We start from the raw sequence: 20,467 nt of genomic DNA on the forward strand, positions 1-20,467 counted from the left end.
TGCTACTGCAGCTTTATATTTAGCTCTGTACACCCAACTCACTGCAGTTTATTCAAAACTTTGCAAAGTGAGTTCACAGAGGGTGGACAAATGTTCAAACCTAGGTCCAATAGCATATTACAGGAGAGTAGAAAACAACTGAAAGAGGGAGGAACAGATTTTCTTCTTTTGGGGAAGTCTGCCAGTGAAAACACACCACACTGCTGCAACTACTATCAGTGACTGCATGTTTGGAGAAGGCAACATAAATGGCCAGATTTTAAATCAGCGAAGCTATGCTGAGTTTCAGTCTGTTCCCAAAGGCTTTGCTTTACCTCTCTGAAGTCTTACCCCCTACAACACTCCCTTTTATAGCCCCTTGTAGAAAACCTCAAACATACTGCCTTCCACTGCAAAATGCAATGCAATTGAGTCCTGACACTGAGAAACAACTGCATTGTGTCTTCTATTGTTTTACTCCAAGGGTATGTTAGTCACAATTACTGCTTTACAATAGTCCACCTTTCAATTTCAGGAATGGCTTTCAGCTCTGATATGCTGGGAAACCACAAAATCTGTGAAAAAGTCTATGAGAATTTCATACCCAGATACTATTAACTCTCATCTAAAACTCCAGTGGGTTAACACAGTAGACTGACCCATGCAGACAGACGTTTACTCCATCACTACAACCTCAGCCTTATTTAAATCATCTTAACTGAGCTAAAATTATTTTTAAATGCGAATGTCTATTACATCTTCCATAGTTTAATCTGAATGGGAGACAACAGTGCCATTTGGGCAGAATAAATGTGATGGGGCAACAACTGCTTTGAGCCACAGTTTCGTGCTTGGAAGAAGTCCTGTCCCACAGAAGAGTAAAAAGCTGTCAGCCTCAGACAGCACAAGGCTGTGTTATCCAGATGATGGAGGCACTATAGGGATGGAGCTATACAATACTGGTTCTCTGGCCACACAAAGGTGTGATAGCATGTGTTACTGACCCAATGCACTCACCACCATGCTGTTCATTCCCAAAACAGGAGACCTAACTCTTGTAGAAAATTACTGCCAGTCTGAAAATTACATGCATCCACTCAGGCAATTGCTTTCAATAATCAGAAAACATTAGCTGGCATTAAGAAAAGCAGATCACTTTGAGCAAGTCCTCCCTCTTGCCAGAACTGACAGATTTCCTTCTCTCAGCTGCAAGCCTTGCTCTCAGCACTCCAGCCACTCATCACGCCGGTTCATTTGCGATGGATGTAACTTGTATGGGCAACCACTAGCCCATATCATCGTGCTTCCTATGCAGCTGCTCATAACTGTAGGCCTTTCAACAGCACCGAGCCTTCAATCAAAACAAATTGTTTGTTTCTTTCTGACCACAAGAAGAAGTCTGGTTTCATCGTTTGCTTTGGCTACATTGCCTGAGTAAAAACACACTATAATGCTAGGAACTCCACTCAGCCCTCTTCAGATCTAAAGCCATACGGCTGCAGTTTACAGTTCTGACTGTAATAATTCACAACTGCTTTTGAGGCTGTAGCACTCACCAAGGAAAAATTCTTTTTTACACCTTACCATACTGAGCTCCCCCATGACCGTGAAGGTAAAGATACTTGCTGAGGGGTTTTGGAAGACAGCATGAGAAAAGGTTTTCAAGGACGGTATAGTGCACAACATAGGGATATTCAAGCTAGCATGGGAATGGTAAGCCACCAGCCAGCACAGTGTGGGGCTCATCAGGCAGCAGTCCACTCTGTCCCCAGCACCCAAGCCTCCTTGGCTCTTCCTAGGCTGCACTATGGAAATGATTTGCTTTCACTCCTCTTACAGCAGCTTGGGAACAGATATATATATATTTCAAACAACCTTTGGAAACCTTATTTTCTGATATGTTCCTCCTGGCTGCTTGCAAAGCTACTCTGAATCCTCCTTGTTCTTTATGCTCTGCTTGTTAATGTTGCTGCCTTTGCCCTCCACAGTGCCCAGCTCCCTGGCACATCTTCTTATTGTAAAACAGAGCCACCAGCAGAAACTTGTGATAAGCCTCAGTGCAGGTCCAATCCCAGAGCTAATGGAGACAGACAAAAATTATACTGAACTGGGACAAATCTGTAAATTTAAACACCCATCTTTTGTATCATCTAATGGTATGTCAGAAGATCGTCACAGTCTGAAAGAGAGTAACACAATGTGGTTTCCTGAGACCGGGAGAGACTGGAGCCAGTGACCCAGGAGGTACCATCCCTTCCCATGCTCTTCTTTTCTTTCCATGCTCCCTTCTTGCTGCCGCACATCTAAATTTAGGCTGTGAACTAATTTTAACCGTAAGAGGCATGGGGTTGACTCCTTTGAGTGTCTGACACACTGCAGGAGCAGAGTAACTAAAACACAAATGCTTATGTAAATTCATCTTTGATTTTGTAATCAATTTAGCTCACTAATTTGTTGCAGGGATTGGCTGAAGTAACATGCCAGAATTTTTACTGCCTCTCTGCCATAAAACTGACAAGCATAGGTTTTCTGTTTTTGTTTTTACTTCCTTTCAAGTGTAATAACTTCCCTTTTCATAAAATGCCAACATATTCTTTTAAAACTGTCAGGCTGCCATCAACCTGGTCATGATCCAGTGCCAGGCCATAGCCAGACAAGATGAGTTACAAGGTAATCTTTTCTCTGCCAAACAATACAAAGATATTGGCACCTTTCTCACGGCTGCAAATCAGCTCAAAGGGCTACAGAAATCAGAAACCCAAGAATCACTTCTTCCTCTTTTCAGTGTTTGCCTTGCAAGGAAAGTGGCATTCTGCAAGGAGCCTAATGTTTTCATTAATAGCACGCTGGCTTCTTCCCTTCCTCCAAGCCTTTTCCTCCACAAAAGTCCTGGATATGATTTTAATGAGACTGAGGATAACACCCCCCCCCCCCCCCCCCCAAAGTTACACACTGGATTCCTGAAGACTGGTTTCAAGGAAATGTTACTCCCAAATGAAATACAAAGCAGATGCACAACTTTGGCAGGGAAGACTGCACAAATGCCACCAGAAAGTGAATCACTGTCTCAGCCTAACTGGAAGTGCATCAATATTCCTATCCAGGAAGGTCATGCAGCAGTAGAGACCATCCCTGACATCATATAGAAAAAACAGTTCAAAAGGCCACAGAACTGGAATATTGACCCCATTTTTTCCATATGACTGACATGAAAAATGAGGGTTTATGAAGTCCACCAGCTGGTAAATTAATGCATCAGCATAGTAAGAATTTTTAGACAGAAACTTAAAGCACTCGTACTTTCATGAAGTGATTTTGAAACTGCACCTATGTTCTTCGCTGCTACAGTCCCTCCAAATTCTTGTTGCTTTTAAGTGATTTATGTGGGTGGTACAGAACTTCCTTCTACCAACATCCCTCATTTTGGATTTCAGCCTCTTAACTTTATGGTTCGGAAAGAGCATCAAAAATCGTGATGAAAACAAGTGTCTCCATCCAGTGCTTTCTATGCCTCTTATCCTAGTAAATGCAAAACCAGTATCTTTGCACATGCAGAGAATGGGTAGGGATTGCAAGAAGATCCAGTCAGTGCTGCTGGCAGAATGTTCTTTCTTTTTTTTAACAACTTTAATTGCATGACCATAAAGTATACAGTTAGCCCAGCAGCATTAGTGCATCAATCCCTTCTCATACCAATTCACTGAGCAGCATGGTACTATGGTTGCCAAGCTGAGAAAAGTTAGCCTGGGCTCTGACTGAAGTCAAGCTGGTTTTGATTTGGCCTGCATAGCACCACCGGGAGCAGAGATTCATGGAGCCAAACCTCTGCCCTCAACTCACTGTGGACAACTCCCTGTTTCTAATAAGGTAGAACAAGGGTAAATTAAAGGCAGGATTTGCAGTCACAGTAGCAAAATATTTAACAATGCCAAGTCTTATTCCAAAACTGAGACAGCTGCACACTCTGGCAATGCCTGCAGCAATAAAAGTAGTAAATAGCAATTTCTGTCCCAAGAGCACGCATATAGGGATATGTTATCAGGTATTTGCTGATAATGGTGTGTTATGAAGCGATAATGGTATGTTATGAAACAACAATGGTATGGAGGAAAGGTGAAATTTTTTCAGAATGACTTTCAAAGTAGAAATGTCCTCAGGAAGGCACTGGGTTAACTAAGTAACTGATACTTATTGATATTACTGATAATTACTTGTCATTAGAACAAATATACATGTTTATCCACACACAGTACTTGTAAAAATGCCCACCCAACAAGTATAGCAGCCACACATGTACATTTTGAAAACTTGGACTATCATTAGTCAGCTTTTGGCTCAAAATAAATGATTTCTCAATAGACAGTAGCCATTCAATAAAGGATTTGGCCAACATATTATCTCTGGGAAACCTGGATGGGAATTTATGGCAGTAGGCTACAACTCCCTGGACTGATCAGGGTACATAACTCTAGTATTCACAATTCTAGTGCTTGCGTCCCTTAATCCAGCATAAGGTATCATTAGAAATGTAATGTTTACAGTCACATTAGAAATCAGAAACCCTGAAGCACGCATTATTCTAGAGATAGTAGCTGAATATCAAACACATTAATTTTAAGGCACGAAGTTTGAGACAAGCACGCATAGGATGATAGTAAAACTTTCGTGATAATACGGCTCAATTGTTCCGGAAGCATGAAAAGAATGATTAAAGAAAATAAAAAAGAGAAAGGTGACACAGCTCACTGAAAGCATGAAGTGATTTGGGAGTTTGTCTAGTTCTGCTTAGGAAGCCAAACGAACAACTCACCAAGGGAAAACGATATTCAGTGAGGAAAGGAAATCAGATGAATACACAATTTACACACTGTCTAGATAAGAGGTATTTACCTTCAGATAACTTTAAATTCAACTACTGAAATCAAGTATTTCCGGTCTCCAAAACTCTTGTGACTTAGACCAACATCTTAATAGCTCTAATCCATGTAGTTGGAGATGAAAAAAGAAAGGAAAAAAAACAAAGAGAAAATTAAACAGAGCTTGAGGTATGTTACACTCCAACTTGATCTGTTACTGAATACAGAGCAAGATAAGGTATATTCAATAAGGAAGTCCTCAGGCAATCTTCTGCTTATAGAGTACTGTAAACAAAGTAGCCCTCTTTAGCTTGCTCAGTATATTTCATATGAAATGTTTAACTAGAAAATGGTATTATATTAAAAATAAATTTCCAAGGAGAGTTGCACTTCAGCTGCACTCCAAAGCTCAGCGCAAAACATGAGGCATGCAAGTTCTGATGATGGAGAAACCAAATTTCCACTCTTAAATTTATATAGCATAATTAGTGACAAATCTACACACAAAAATATTTTTTTAAATACTTTAGTGGTTAAGCAGCACCTTCCTTTCTGATGAACTAATGCTATTCTTTACATCAAATCTAACCTCACTCAGTAGTTGCTTTTGATATCAAAGTGGAGACTGGTGCTATGAAAAAATATTAAAACTGGTGTAAAATTTAATTTTACATGCTCTTTAAGGCATATTTAAAAAGTTGTAAAGGTTGTCTTGATATTATTGGAACCCAGCTTCTTTGCTTATGCATGAAAAGCCCTTTAAGGTTTCATTCATAGCACCATAGACTCATTTAGGCTGGAAAAGACCCTCATATCATTGAGTCCAACCACTTGCTCAGTCTTCCTGTTCTGTCTCTTGTTTCCTGGAAAGCAGCAACATACTAGCATAATACTTGCCAGTGAACCATGTAAATCCAATGAAAATGTACACACTGGATCTCAGTGGGTCAAGAATCAGCACCAGGATCATTCTGCTCTTTATCTCTGTGCTAGTCTCCAAGAAATAGCCTTTTACAATCCCAAAGAAGCCAGGAGGACAAGAACTAACAACCCCATTTTACACATTGTGACCACAGCTCCAAGAATTTTTGACAAAAGCATGTGAAAGAATGTGGGGCATAGGTAAAGGGGAAAGCCCTCAGAGTATGTGCTATCAGTAAGCTTGCCATCTTTTCATCTGGGTGGAACCTCATGTAAAGGGGCCACTGCTTTTGCACCAAAGCTGTAAACTAACTTGAAAGACTAACCTTACGAAAGACTAATCTAACTCCTCTCGTAAAGAAAGGACTCATTCTTCTTAGGAAGTACCTTATGCTGTTGGATGTAGGAGAGTGAGAATTAATTTTGGACGATGATCTAGGTGATGCACTCATCTATAATGTAACAGGAACATTTTGAAGGAAAATAAATACAGATGAGTCCTCTGACATATGAATAGTAGCAGAAGGGAAGCTTGATGTGTTCAGCATATGGCAATACATAGTTTTTAAGTCTTCACTAATATAGCTCATGAAATGTTACCAACATACCTTGAAAAGAGTGGTATTTTTTAATTATCTTTATTTGTTTTGACATTTCAGCCTTTACTATTTACACACTCTTTAGCATTAATGTTGAACCAATCTGTCTTTATTTTAGCAGGCAACACTTTATTAACACTCTAGAACTTCAAGTTTCCTCAAAAATGCCTTCAACATGCAATTTGAATGACAGCCAGCCATAAAAGCTACCTCAAACTGAAAAGAATTAAAAAATGAAATGGACTTTGGAATGAAGAATGTGTAAGTTCAGTTACCTAAGTCTTATGAAAATATAGCAAACACAAAGAGTAGATGATGTGCCACAGGGAAAAGTCTTACACAGGCTGATTGCCTAATCAACATTTCTTTCATGGATGCACTCTCAGTCATAGCATACTGGTGAGTAAAGAAGTGCCAGTGCTTTGAGTTACATTCACATGCCAATGCAAACTTGAGCTGCATTTAACATATTTGCCTCAAAGAAGAAACATTTCCATAGTAACCTCATAGTTTACCTCAATCCCTCCACCCTAGGCACCCTACAGCTGGGAGGGGATCACTTTCTGCAACATAAAATGGGAGTGAGAAAAGCCTAAATATTTGAAATAGTTAGCTGTATTTAACTTTGTAAAAAGTAGTTTACCTTGAACACGCATCCTGTTTCCCCTCCATGCTCTTAGCAGCATAGTGGAGCTCTCAGCAACACGGTGGTGACTCTCCACTTCAACTCCAAGGGTAGCTGTAAACCTTCACAGCCATGTTTTGCCCTGGGTCATTTGCTTCAAAGAGAAAAGTGAAAAAGCAAAACAGGGCACAGAATTAGCACTGTCCTTTTCACTCCTGTGGCTGACCAGGAGGGAGGATTAGCTTCTTTTCAGAAATCCTCCAGCCTTTAGCCTTTAAGGCCCAAAGAGAAATAATAGAATTTTGCTTGTTCCTCTTCCTGGGGGTTTAAAATGTCACCAGATTTTAGGAATTGAACCAACAGGAGAGGGAAAATGTTCTCACAACTAACTGCCTTCCTAACATTCTTTCCCAGCATTCATGGGACAGAAAAAAAAAGCCATAATAAAGTGCCTACCCTGCCACACCTGGTCATTATTAATTGCACAGTTAATCACACTGGAAAGGCCACACAGCCTAACTGAAGCAGAAACTTGGGCAGAAATATGTTTTTGTTTTTTTTTTTCTTTTTACTGTTGATCTTCCACTGCTTTGTGTGTGTGGGTAATCAGAAACTGTCATTTTCAGGATGCGTGGATGGCAAAAGCTAGAACTGACATATTTAACTTGGGAGGAGGGAAGGTGAGATTTATGGTGAATGGCAGGAGCCAGTTAAAAACTAAACACCTGTCATATTAAATAGAAGGAAACCTGCTATCTACCGAAACTCTACTGAGCAGAGTCCGACCCCACCTACAGAGAGCTTGAATTACAGGATATTTGTTATAACAAACAGAAGAATGCTAGGGAACCCAAGACAGGAGTCAGGCTGGGCAGTGTTGCAGCTGTCTCCCCAAGGTGATAACCTTTCCCCCAGTGCAAAGAGCAGCCCTGCCATGGAAGAAATTGTCATTTGCAGAGTCAACCTCCTTTTTGTTCCTTGGCCTCAAGGCTAGAAGGAAGGTAGTTGTCCTGCTGTTTGTGGCTATGATCCCATGGGAAGTGCTGCCCTCTCCACTTATAGGGAATGGAAAATAAAATGTTTTACATGAGCTACAGAGATTCTTCAAAAATCATCAGGCAAGGGAAAGGGTAGGCCTATCAGTGGTCATTTGGAGAATGCTTCCCAATGGCCAGCCCAAAGGTCCTTACCAGAAGAAGCTGGGGAACTCAGGACCTCACATGTACTAGGACTGGTCTAATACATCAAGAAGCAGGATTGCCATGGGAGAACAGGCCACGCACTCCTTGGAATTCCGTGTATCTGGCTGGCTGATGAGAGAATATGGCTGTAGTTCTCTTATAAACTAGAAATAAGACTAATGGCATCAGAAGAATTGCAGGAGGGCAGAGGTAGTAAGAAAAGGGAACATGCTCTCTGATTATTTGACATAAAGTGGGTGAGAAAACAGATTCTATCTTAGGAAACTACTATATAAGAGCTAGCTAGGTTAAATATAAGAGCTTGCTAGGTTAGGTCAAACAACAGGCTATGTCAATGTCCTGTTGCTGACGGAATGCAGCAGCAGATGCTACAGTAGGTGCACGAGAAACATAGCAAGAATAAACCAATCCTCCTTGAGATATTGCTTCTCAGCTTCCAGCAAACCCAATTATTACAGGGAGGATATAGAAGAAAAACCAACAAATCATATTCCTGCTGATGTGCTTCCTGGGCCTGTATAAATCACCATCTTTGGGTTGCTACCCTGGCTTGCCCTTCTTTCCTCAGTGTTTTCTCCTGCTCTTTAGACTGATGGCTGCTTCACAGTACATATGAATGGCACCTAATAAAAAACCCCATTTACCTTGGATGACCCTCAACAAGGTCTACAGAAAAAACTGTAGGTTAAATCCCACCCTCATCTAGAAAAGTCAAATGAAAATGGAACAACTTATGTTCTGCTTTTGCTTGCAAAACTAGAGGGATGATAGATAAAGCCCCTCACGATGTAACCTCTCCCTACTTTTTCTGCTGCCAGAAAAACAAAGGAATGGAAAACAAGTATTTTTTTTTTGCAACTTTTCTCCTTTCCATCCAATGTTAATAGTATAGATCAAGTTCAGAAAGTAAGCTGAAATACAGAAGATACAATGCAAAGCTACTACTCCTGCATTCTTAACACCTGAACAATCTGAATATTCATTACAGAACTAAGATAGCACAGAGGATTGAGAGGTCAATCACTGCCTTCCATATACAAACTGAATATGCTATAATTCTTTCCATCTTCTTACTTAGAAACAAATAAAAATTTTGTTTGAAAGCAAAATTGGTCATAGGAAGCAATGGCAAGCGTAAGCCACAGAATTAGCGTAACCTACTTGCTCCCCAGTGTATCAAAAGTGTATGCATGCAGCTGAAAGGTTTGAACAGCTATAACTGAAGGGAAAATTTGGCCTGGTCTGTAAAATCAGGCTAAAATGATAGTCAGATCCATACTCAGTACAGCTTCCCCTCCCTCCCTTTTTTTTTAAGCTTCATATCCACTAGTTTCATAGCTTAAATGTCTTGCTGAAGACTTACTTTAAAATCTGATACTAAACAGCCCAGCCATAGTCCTGATACAAAATACAGTACTACAGATGACACACTGGGAAAAATAAAACAAAATTAACATACCAATGTTTGTGGCTGGACCACTATACCATTACTGGCATTTTGCTTATGTAGTGATTCCATTGGTGTTTTGCATTACATGGCAAAACCATAGGTTCCCCTTCTAAGAAAAGACTTGCTTAATGTGCCAAATGGTACATCTGGAGAGAAGTACTGCCAGCCTGCAATGATAAAAAAAAAAAAATTATTAAAAATAAATAAATAAATTAATCGGATGCCTGCTGGCTAGGTTTCTAAATGAGGGTGTTCCTCATAATATTTTTATTGAGAATCATATTTTGGTAATGTGTTGTCTAAAGCTTTCAGGCCAGGAAGTGTCTTTAATCCATTATTCTATGGCTTTTTATTTTTTTGGCAAATCCTGTAGCTGCAGGGGAGATGACTGTGGGTTTGGTGAGATAACATGTATTATCAGTGCTTTGCTTTATCTTGTTCATTAAAATATTCTGTTGCCTTCCACTGTCAGAGACACCGTCAGGCACAGAATTTGTTTGATCTTTGACTGAGTAATGATGTTAAAATGAAGCCCTTTGACTTACAGTGTAGATTTAGTGTCATATGGTATTTAAGGCTTAACACATCAGAGAAAACAAGTAGAAAGGACCTAGTAGATCAGACCTGGTCCATTAGAACGTGTTTTTCTGAAATGTATTAAACTACTACCATACAAAGTCTGGTCATCCCTTCCAAGCAGTGACTTCTGCCACTTCTTCAAATCAAGCTGTTAATGGCAATGGGATTCCTGCAGGGGGAGCACCTCTGTGCCCCTTGCCTATTGTTACAGGGCTCTGGACAGCTAAAAGGATCTGACTATGCAACTCCAAGCAGAGGCCTGAATTTCAGGAGACATCCACATGAAGTTTTCAATTTAAGTAGCTTCAAACCATGCCTCCTTTTTAAGTGTTTTCTTTCTAACATTTTCACAGAAAGAAAAAAAAGAAATCCCAAGCATTTTAGACTCCGGAGATTTAAGTTTGCACAGAATGATACAAGCAGAGGTCAGATCTGCAAGGATTTCGCTTCAGTGATGTAAAATATAACTGCTATTAGGAGAAGTAACATAATAGATGTCATGTATAATGCTACTGCAGCACGGTACACAATTCATAGTAGGCTCAAGACATCACCAAACACATCTGTCCCAGCACACACGGCAGGGATACAAAGATGCCTTGGAGCAAGGCTTTGCATTGCTAAAGCTGTGCCAAACCATCTGAGAACAAAACTGTACAAATCTGCAGCTGTTTCAGAAGCTGAAGGAGTGCTCTGGTTTTGAGGTTTGTAACAGGCCCTGCATTAGAAAAGGCCATCCAAAGAATACGGGTGATTTTTTTCCATGAAAGGTGAATGATTTTCCAACCGAATACCTCCCTGATCCACTGATTCTAGCCATGTTTTCTGGAGCTTTTGGAAAGAGACCTACATTATAGATCTCAGAACAAGTGTTCCGCTCTAGAGTTGTTCATAACCAGTCTGAAATTGTCTGTGGACCATATTAAATACTCAGTGTAGGAAAAAAGTGATGCCTTTTTCTAAGGAGTATTTCATACCAAAAAACTGCATGAAGCAAGTCAAGATAGCTGGGACAGGGTACTTAGTACAGCACTATGAATGCTTCAGGGATGACACATCACTGCATGTGACAATGTAGACACAACACAGGTAAAATACTTGAAATTCTGTAAAAAGGCTATGGGTCATTATTGACTCGCACTGCAAGGTTAGGGCTGGGAGGGGTAGGAGAGAGAGATGTGCATTTCAGGGTTACATCTCTTGGAAGCTGTCTTTATGCTGTGAAATTTATCAGTTAGAATAAAGACAGTGATAAGAGTTGGCTTAGTCAAACTGCTGGTTTTGAACGGCACATGTATGGCCACACCTTGCCTGCTTCCCTGCTAGTTTAGGTGCATGTAATTGTGCTACTGACATTCATTCAGCTCTTCTGGGTAGCTAAACTACTTCAGCCTTCAACTAGGTAATCACCACTTGCCATCGTATTAATGAATACTGAAAAATAGAATGAAACCCATACTGACCTTTCAAAAAGTCCCTGTCATAATCTCCCTTACACAGACAAGCTTCCGTGTTTCATGATGTAAATGGTATAAATTGCTTTGACGTTTATTAGTGCTTCCTCCATCTGGAAGCACCTTCTCACAAACTGACTGCTCACATTAAAAGACAGACTTGAAGTTTGCAAATAAGTCAAGTCTGGCAAACTCATCTGTCCTCAAAATATATTGACATTTCTCATCTCACACAGCAGTCCCTTTATTTTCCCAAAGATCAGAATTTTTACATTCCAGGAGGTAGCTTTCAGGATCGCTCTTTAGCTCCTTCCTGAAGAAACATGTTTAAAAATTGATCTTATCTATTTCCCTTCTCTGACACAGAACATTAGTGGAAATTTGAACAAAGAATTCAGAGCAGCATGCCTGTTGACAAGTGGATAAGGAGTGTCTACATTTAGACACAAGCTACTGAACTTTTCAAACAGGTTGGGGATACTAATCTCTATAGAGCCTGATGTTATTTGTTTACTCTCAGTGTCCAGACCTGTGCTTCATTTTATTGAATAATCAGCTCTGAAGTCTTCCCCATGGCACATAATGTGCATCTTTTATTTTAGTGTCAGACAACAGATGTACAAGGAAGGCTCACATGGCATATATCATGAATTCCTGTTAACCTTTTTTTTTTATGTAGTGAAAACATTATTTTTCCTCCAAAAAACTGTAATTGTAAAAGAACAAAGCTCATAGTGAAAGTAGATGTGGCATGGTTTTATCCTATGATAAAGTAAAAGTTCCTTAATATTTAACTTTCATAATAACACCTAAATTAGGTACATGCTTTCAGAGACACAAACTGTTCCAAGCCTTGCTGTTTCACAGGTGGTGGATGCAGAGACTAAGTGATTGGCTGAAAGTAACACAGCAAGCCTGTGGCAAAGTAAAAAACTGATCCAAGAACTCCCAACCATATCCTGGGCTGCATCAAAAGGAGTGTGACCAGCAGGTCGAAGGAGGTGATCCTACCCCTTTATTATGCTCTTGTGAGACCTCACTTGGAGTATTGTGTACAGTTCTGGTGTCCTCAACATAAAAAGGACATGGATCTGTTGGAACAAGTCCAGAGGAGGGCCACGAGGATGATCAGGGGACTGGAGCACCTCCCATATGAAGACAGAGGGAGAAAGTTGGGGCTGTTCAGCCTGGAGAAGGCTGCATGGAGACCTCATAGCAGCCTTCCAGTATCTGAAGGGGGCCTATAGGGATGCTGGGGAAGGACTCTTCATTAGGGACTGTAGTGACAGGACAAGGGGTAATGGGTTAAAACTTAAACAGGGGAAGTTTAGATTGGATATAAGGAGGAAATTCTTTCCTGTTAGGGTGGTGAGGCACTGGAATAGGTTGTCCAGGAGGCTGTGACTGCTTCACCCCTGGCAGTGTCCAAGGCTAGGTTGGACGAGGCCTTGGGTAATATGGTTTAGAGCGAGGTGTCCCTGCCCATGGCAGGGGGGTTGGAACTTGATGATCTTTCGGTCCTTTCCAACCCTAACTATTCTATGATTCTATGATTCCTATCCGTTGCCTGAACCACAAGACGATTGTGTCTTCCAACTTGCATTATTATTTTGTACCTTTATATGTCGTTAGTCCTCATCATGCCCTGTTAAAACTGCTCTCAATACTATAGAAAACACCATTTTTATCATCAATAACCCCCATGTTCAGCATCACAAGCCCTCACCCCACCTCAAGGGAGGTCCAGGAACCCCTTCCGTCACTACTCCCAGACACACAGCATTGACAGCCCACCTCTCAACAGTCCTGTGGACACAACCCCACAGACCTCCTACCTCTTCCCAACCTCTTGAACACAATCTGACTTACAATCTATTTACTAAACCTGCAAATCGGGCAGCATAGCTGCCAAACTAGGTGTGGTATGTGTGTGTGTCTCTGCTGTACCCATTAGTGTCTTCAAGGTACCTGTGGCTCAGAAACCCCTTTCCTACCTGGTCCATGCTCTCGCTGGTGCTGAGCAGCTTCACACAGCCAGCTCCAGCTGCAGAAGCAAGATGCCAGTGCTTGTGGAGGGACCATGCAGTAAATGACACCTCTGCAAATACATTTTTGGAGAACTCAAATTCCAGGGAGGAAAACCTCAAAGCTTCCACCTTCTCGGGGGGATGACTGAGAACATGGTAACAGAAAGACTGTATGGGAGAGATTCAGAAAAATACAACCTGCCTTTAACCACTTCACACTACTACTTGTCAATGGGAAATAAATACATGTGTGTCTCTGAAAGCATCCCTGATGTGATACGTTGTGTAAAGCACATGCCAGAAATCTAGGAATTGCATACCACTGTTTCCTGGCACTGACCACCACAGAATGGCTCACCGTACCTCACATTCACATGTGGAGTGCCTCAGGTTCTTGCCAAGTGAAAAGAAATTGTGGTGGTTTAGAAGCCATCAAATCCAGCTTCCACAGCTCTTAAAAAATGCTGTGGGAAAAAATGAAACAAGCATGGAAAATATTTGCATAGAAGAATAAATTAATATGGAAGTCTACAGTGCATATAACATTTATCAACACTTAAAATAAGTGTGATTATTTCCCCCTTGAAATTTCTTTAATTTTCACAAACACACACACCTGGGTTTACTGTTCCATAAACCACTTCATCCAGATTTGTTCCTAATAGCAAGATTCCATAACTTACAATGGACCAAAACTTAATAACTGGATCCTGTCGATAAATGCCAGACAAGTTGTGATTAAAAAAGATTTTTGGGATGAAGATTCCTGAGTAGCCATGGAAAAAGCCACATATTGATCATTTCAGTTCAGCGTTCTCCCTTTCCCAAGGGAAAGAACATGAAAACATGCATTTGTTTGCATCAGTTTGAAAGGAAGTGGTAGAAAGAATGACTGTAGTACTTCCCTGTCCAACATTATTTCCTGGCTCTCTCAGCATCTTCTGATGTTTGAGGTGAACCTGCACAAACTGTAACTTTGCTAAAATTCTCAAAAGATATGAACAACAAAATCAAAATTAGGTAATAATGGATACGCAGTACCAATGCCATCTTCTTTCTCTCTTAGTCCACCAGCTGGACCTAGCAAAGCCTATCCAGATTTGTATTTGAACCCCACCAGCACCGGTGGGAATGTGTTATTCAGAAATCTCAGAACAATGGAGTTTATTTCAACATTACCACTGATTTCTGGTCCCTGTCTCCAGTTTGACCAGTTGCCATAGCAAAGTGAGGAAGCTGTGGAATGGCAATGGTAGCATGACAGCAGATAAAGAAGAGGGTTATCATCAGACTTACCTTACAGTGATCATTTATCAATATTTGAGTTATGCCTTCCATTATAGCATTTTCCATATTCTATTACAGACTTAGAAATATCAAGGAAATATTAATTTCAAACTATTAAGTTATTCCAAAGGTGATCATTTAGAAAAAATAGAATACCTTACTCATTAATTTAGTTGCACAACATGGAACCCGAAGTACCAGTACAGGTTGAGGGCTGACCTGCTAGAGAGCAGTTCAGCTGAGAAGGACCTGGGAGTATTGGTGGATGATGATAAATTGACTATAAGCCAGCAGTGTGCCCGTGCAGCCAAGAGGAACAATAGTATCCTGGGATGCACTGGGAGGAGTGTGGCAGTAGGTCGAGGGAGCTGATCCTCCCCCTTCTACTTGACCCTGGTGATGCCACATCTGGAGTGCTGTGTCCAGTGCTGGGCTCTTCGGAACATGAAAGACCAGGAGGTACTGAGGAGGGTCCAGTGGAGGACCACAAGGATGATCAGGGGTCTGGAGCATCTCTTATGAGAAGGGATTGTGGAAGCTGGACCTGTTTAGTCTAGAGAAGAGCAGACTAGATGGGGATTTCATTTGTGCAGATCAGTATCTCAAAGGTGGGTGCCAGGAGGATGGTGCCAGACTCTTTTCAGTGGTGTCCCAGTGACAGGGTGAGGAGCAATGGCCGTAAACTAAAATACAAGATGTTTTACCTCATCACAAGGAAGAACTTCCGCTGAGGGTAGCGGAGCACTGGAATAGGTGCCCAGGGGGGCTGTGGAGTCTCCCTCTCTGGGGACATTCAAAACCTGCCTGGATGCTTTTGTGTGTAACCTGCTCTAGGTGACCCTGCCTTGGCAGGGGGCTGGACAGGATGATCTTCCAACCCTAGTGATCCTGTGAAAGCAGGACTGTGCTCTTCCTAACAAGCATAAGGTGGAAACAAGTGGGTCTCATGTGGGTACCCATACTGTTAATTTGAGTGGTAATCCCTGGAAGACACTCCATCTGGCATATTATCCTCCTGGTCCACAACACATCTGACAATTTATTGACAAATTATTTCTCTGACAATATGCTATTACTCCTGTGTGCACTGGGCAGTCCCCAGTGTGTAGCAGGCTCCAAAAGAACATGCTACTAAACTTGAAGGGCCTCACAGGATTTAGTAACAATTAAAATAAGAGACAAGATGCTGAACATTTTGTGTGAGGGTTCCCCTGCTTAGCAAGTCACAAAATTGGATTTGTAATCCCATTAGCTTTGTTACCGCAACAATAACAGGATTTTTTTGGGGGGTGGTGTTGGGGTTTTTTTAGGAAGTAATAGGCAATAACAGTATGGCAGTGAATGAAATAGAGGTTATCTGTTTGGCACTCAAGTGCCTGATAGCTGCTAATATTGTGGGTTGAAACAGTTTAATTTAGAATTTACCTTAAGAAAGAAAAAAAAGGGTGATAAATAAAAGGAGATATGTGACTGTGGTGGAGGAGTTCTTGGGGTCCAGCATTTGAGAACGATCAGTGGACTGGGCACTCAAGGAGAAGCAGCACTACTGTTCCCTCCATACCAGCTTCCACACAATCCTCCCCCCATCTCCAAAACATCCTTCACGGCAATAACTTGCCCTTGGCATGACCCATGTTTCCAGCTAGTTAAGTCTTCCTCTGTTCCCCCATTCCCTCAGAAGGCATCAGTTTTCTATTTTAAAAATATCAAGTCACCCTATCTCAGCTGCATTATAAACAAAGACAAACAAAACAATCCAAAACAGTTTTGTGTGTGTGGAATGAGAAAAAAACACTTCAAACCCAAAGAAGTTTCCAATAAGTCACTCATTGAAATTCAGGAAGAAAAAACCCCAAAGCGTAAAAATACCCCCATGTATCCAAGTTCTCTGAGGCCATTTCTTTCCCTCATCTGTGTTCCATCATCTTCTTCCTTATCCAAAAAAGTTGCGGTGTCCGTGGGAGTATGAAAAAACATTGGTGTGACCACCGAAAGGAACTCTCTGTCTGGCAGCAGAAAGCCACGCGTTATCCCGTCTCCAGGAACTAAGCCTTGCTTCGACGGTCATAAATATTCTCTGATGACAAAGCAAAGGGTAGTCATTCATCCAGACTGAATAATACTTTAAAACCTTGAAAAGCACACTGGGATCTGTCCTCTGCCCCCAGCCAGAACATTAAGACCCTTGGGAAACAACCCCTGATTGGCCTTGTGTGTAGGACACCCCAGCACTGTCCACCTTCATTGTCAGGGTGTTCCAGGCAAAAAAGAGAGTTGGACTTCTCCCATTCACAGGTCCCAACCCACTACATTATCTGAGGACAGCATGAAGCTTTAAACCCTTCCCGATTCTCCCCCTTGCAAAAACACTTCCTGTGTTTTTTTGCTTCCTAGCCTCATCCTGTCTTGAATGTGTATAGGAAGCCAGTCTTTACATTATGTAGGCATTAGTGGATGCTGCTTCACAGGGCAGCAAATTAAAATACCATATTAAAGTACCATATCTGTGAGTGATCAGCCTCAACTACATCACTGAATGACACACAAACACACAGAAAGGCTGAAAAAAGCAACCAAGCACAGGCTATATGAGTAATGATAGATGGTGTATGCTATTAAAGGGTACCCAGAAATTTAGGTCACCTTTTTAGATACACTCTGCCCTTGGAAGCTTTCAAAGCTTTACAAAACATTTAGGTAAGTGTCATTAAAAGGGGGAAAGGGGAAGACCAATTGCAATATTTATTGTACCATACGGAGTAATCAGAGATCTAATTTTCAAATGTGACTTTACCTCTTGTTGTATAAATATGCTGCTGGTGCAAGCAGATCCACAATCAGCAATGTACGTCATAGCTTTGCAAAAGTGATTGATGAGAAAATTATGAGTAGCTTTCATTTAGTCAGTGGAGAAAAAAGATCAAAACGTGAGTTACTTTCCTCTCTCGGACTCCCTTTCTACCCCCAACCCAAAAAGTTATATTTACAACAAATAAATAATAATTTTATGCTTACCTGTATGCCTTCTACTTTTATGGGAGTCTCTTGAGTTAAATGTAATGTTGGCATTCAGGGCTGAAACAAGTAATAAAACTAACCTGTTTATTAGTCACTGTAGTTTTAGAATTAGATTTTCTTTTCTTCCTTTGAGAATGTAACTGATTGTTGACACAATGGAGGCCAAGCATGCATTTATGGTGCATGATATCATTGTGTGGCTAATAGAGGGAGTTTACTTATTCCACAGATGACTGCCACAAGAGAATGTAATTGCTCAATAATGTGTCGATGTACCCATGGGAAGGATTTAAGTCATCTGAGACACATATTGGGAACTTGCCAGAGACCCCAGCACCACCTCTAATTTGCACGAAATGGTGGAGTTGTGGCCATCTTCCACAATGAGGATAAACATAAGGAGGGAGAAAGTCAGGAAGAACCAGAAAGGCACCCCAAATACAAAAATCTGTTAGACCTTCAGCTGACATGAATGAATTGAAGGCTTAGCGATTTAAAAAAATCAAGTTTTTACACTTCTGAGTTGAGAGAAAGAGTAAGAAAAACCACTAGATTAAAAAAAAAATCTGAACAGTTTTAATTTTTATTTGTTAAGAGGTCTGATGTGGAGAGCATTGCCCTGGAGCCGTAAGATCCCAACAAATGTAAATGGTAAATGTATCCTCATAAAAATTATTATGATATGCCAATAAAAAAAAAAAAAGAAAAAAGGAAAAGTATTTCTCAACTAATTGAAAGAAACTAGAAGGGGAAAAACTGCTGCCCAGAGGCAGGAAATAAAAACTGTACGTGTAGCAAACTTCCAAGGGGACAAGTCAAAGTGCAGCATACTCTAGCATGTAAGATGACAAGGAGAAATTACAACATCAAAAATTAAAGGCTCAAAAAAACCCCATAGATACAACACCTGGCTGAAAACTATTTACAAACAAATCTTTGTACCATCTATACTATAGCTTTAGCTAATTGTGTATCAAGTTAAAGTGGTACACCTGATTGATTGAATACTACTAAAGCAGAGCAAAGAGCTCACTGACTATTGCAAAGCAAGTACCACAATGCATGATCAAGCTAATAAACCAGAATATTTTCTATGCATCTCAAGGACACAAAGAGTCATAGGATGAGATTCACCTTGGTGGATGCCTATTTTTAAGTATGTAGTACCTTTGACTGACTTTGAGAAGACTATCAAAATGCTTCAGTTCAGGCACATGCATTAAGAAAAGTACTTGGGTAAGTGAAGGCCTTGGTTGGGAGTTCATCATTGGATGTATTGAGCAGCTTTTCAAACCAATGGAAATTTTAACTCTCTCCATCAATGCCCATAACCATGTAAAAAGACCCTGCAGATAAAGTGAGAATGACCAGACAGCCCCCACTAGCTAGGGCAAAACTGGAATTTAAAGCCTATCCCAGTGCCCCATTGCAGAATTTTTCCTGAATTTTCAAAATGGTTTATGGGATGTTTTCTGTCCATCTTTCCCCAAGATGCAGCTCAGAACCACCTGCATACCCTTAGCACTAAAAGGTTCAACCCTGAATCCCACAGTGAGTCAAATGATCTGATTCAATGAGAAGCACTATGTCATGATGTGATGCTCAGGGCCCATATGTAACCTACTCCCCCAGAAATCCCATAGTTGTTCTGCTGATTTCAGGTTAGTTTTTCGAACTAGTCCTTTCCCCAGCTCCCCCTCTATATCCCCCTTCCAACACAATCTGATTTTTCACATTTTCAAATAAGATTTAGAAATCTGCCCAATGGCAGGTGGGTGGAGGCACTCCAGATACTATGTTTGTTGGTAGCCCAGCAGTTATTTGTGGTTGACTTTTTTGGTTGCCCACAGGAATTTCCAGGGTGGTGTAAACAGACAGATGTGGGTTCTTTTCTGCTATATAGATCACACCATAGAGAGATATCAAAGGAAAAAAACAAATCCATGAATAATGCACTGGTGGCAGCGTTTGAAGATCAGAACTTTTAAAGACTGGGCTCTAAATTTATTGGTTTAATTGCTGGGTTTGGACACGTTGGCCACCAGATAGCTTTTGAAATCAAAGCATCACTGGAAGGGTTCCTGAATATTTAAAAGTTCAAACAAAGTGAAAGCAGGCTCAAGTACTGGCAAACTCAAAGCTGCTCTCACCCTGTCACCACTGCCCTAACCTTAAATGCTAAAATTGCTCTCTCTTTCCATCAGTACCATATTGGTTTGCTTTTACTGTAGCGATGCATCTCACAACTATCCCATGGCTCTTTGCTGCTCTAACATTGGCAAGCTAAAGGGGAGGACTTCAAGGGTCTGGGTGACAAGATAGTCCTTTTGCTGGCTTAGATTAGTAAAGCTCCACTGATCTCAGGTTAACTCACATTGGCCAGGAATATTGTTCTCTTTTTTGTTTATTTGATTTTACTGATACCATTATGCAAAAATTACTTTGCCATGTGATTTTTGTGTTCCTTTTG

General features: G+C 40.9%; 1 long non-coding RNA gene across 2 annotated transcripts; it reads right to left on the reverse strand.

The window, feature by feature from the left end:
• Positions 1-6,477: 6,477 nt before the first annotated feature.
• Positions 6,478-18,551, reverse strand: LOC133214962 (uncharacterized). Of its 2 annotated transcripts, none has more exons than XR_009726285.1 (5): positions 16,849-18,551; positions 14,056-14,402; positions 9,642-9,799; positions 8,171-8,805; positions 6,478-7,134 (listed from the first exon to the last, which is right to left on the reverse strand). It is a non-coding gene; the product is annotated as an uncharacterized LOC133214962 (long non-coding RNA). The 2 variants fall into 2 exon arrangements; XR_009726286.1 differs by having other exon boundaries at positions 14,013-14,402.
• Between the last annotated feature and the right edge of the window lie 1,916 nt (positions 18,552-20,467).

The sequence above is a fragment of the Neopsephotus bourkii genome, unplaced genomic scaffold, assembly GCF_033783945.1.
Source record: "Neopsephotus bourkii isolate Nb327-2 ecotype Australia unplaced genomic scaffold, CSIRO-AGI_Nbou_v1 NB_107, whole genome shotgun sequence".
NCBI classification, from domain to species: Eukaryota; Metazoa; Chordata; class Aves; order Psittaciformes; family Psittacidae; genus Neopsephotus; species Neopsephotus bourkii.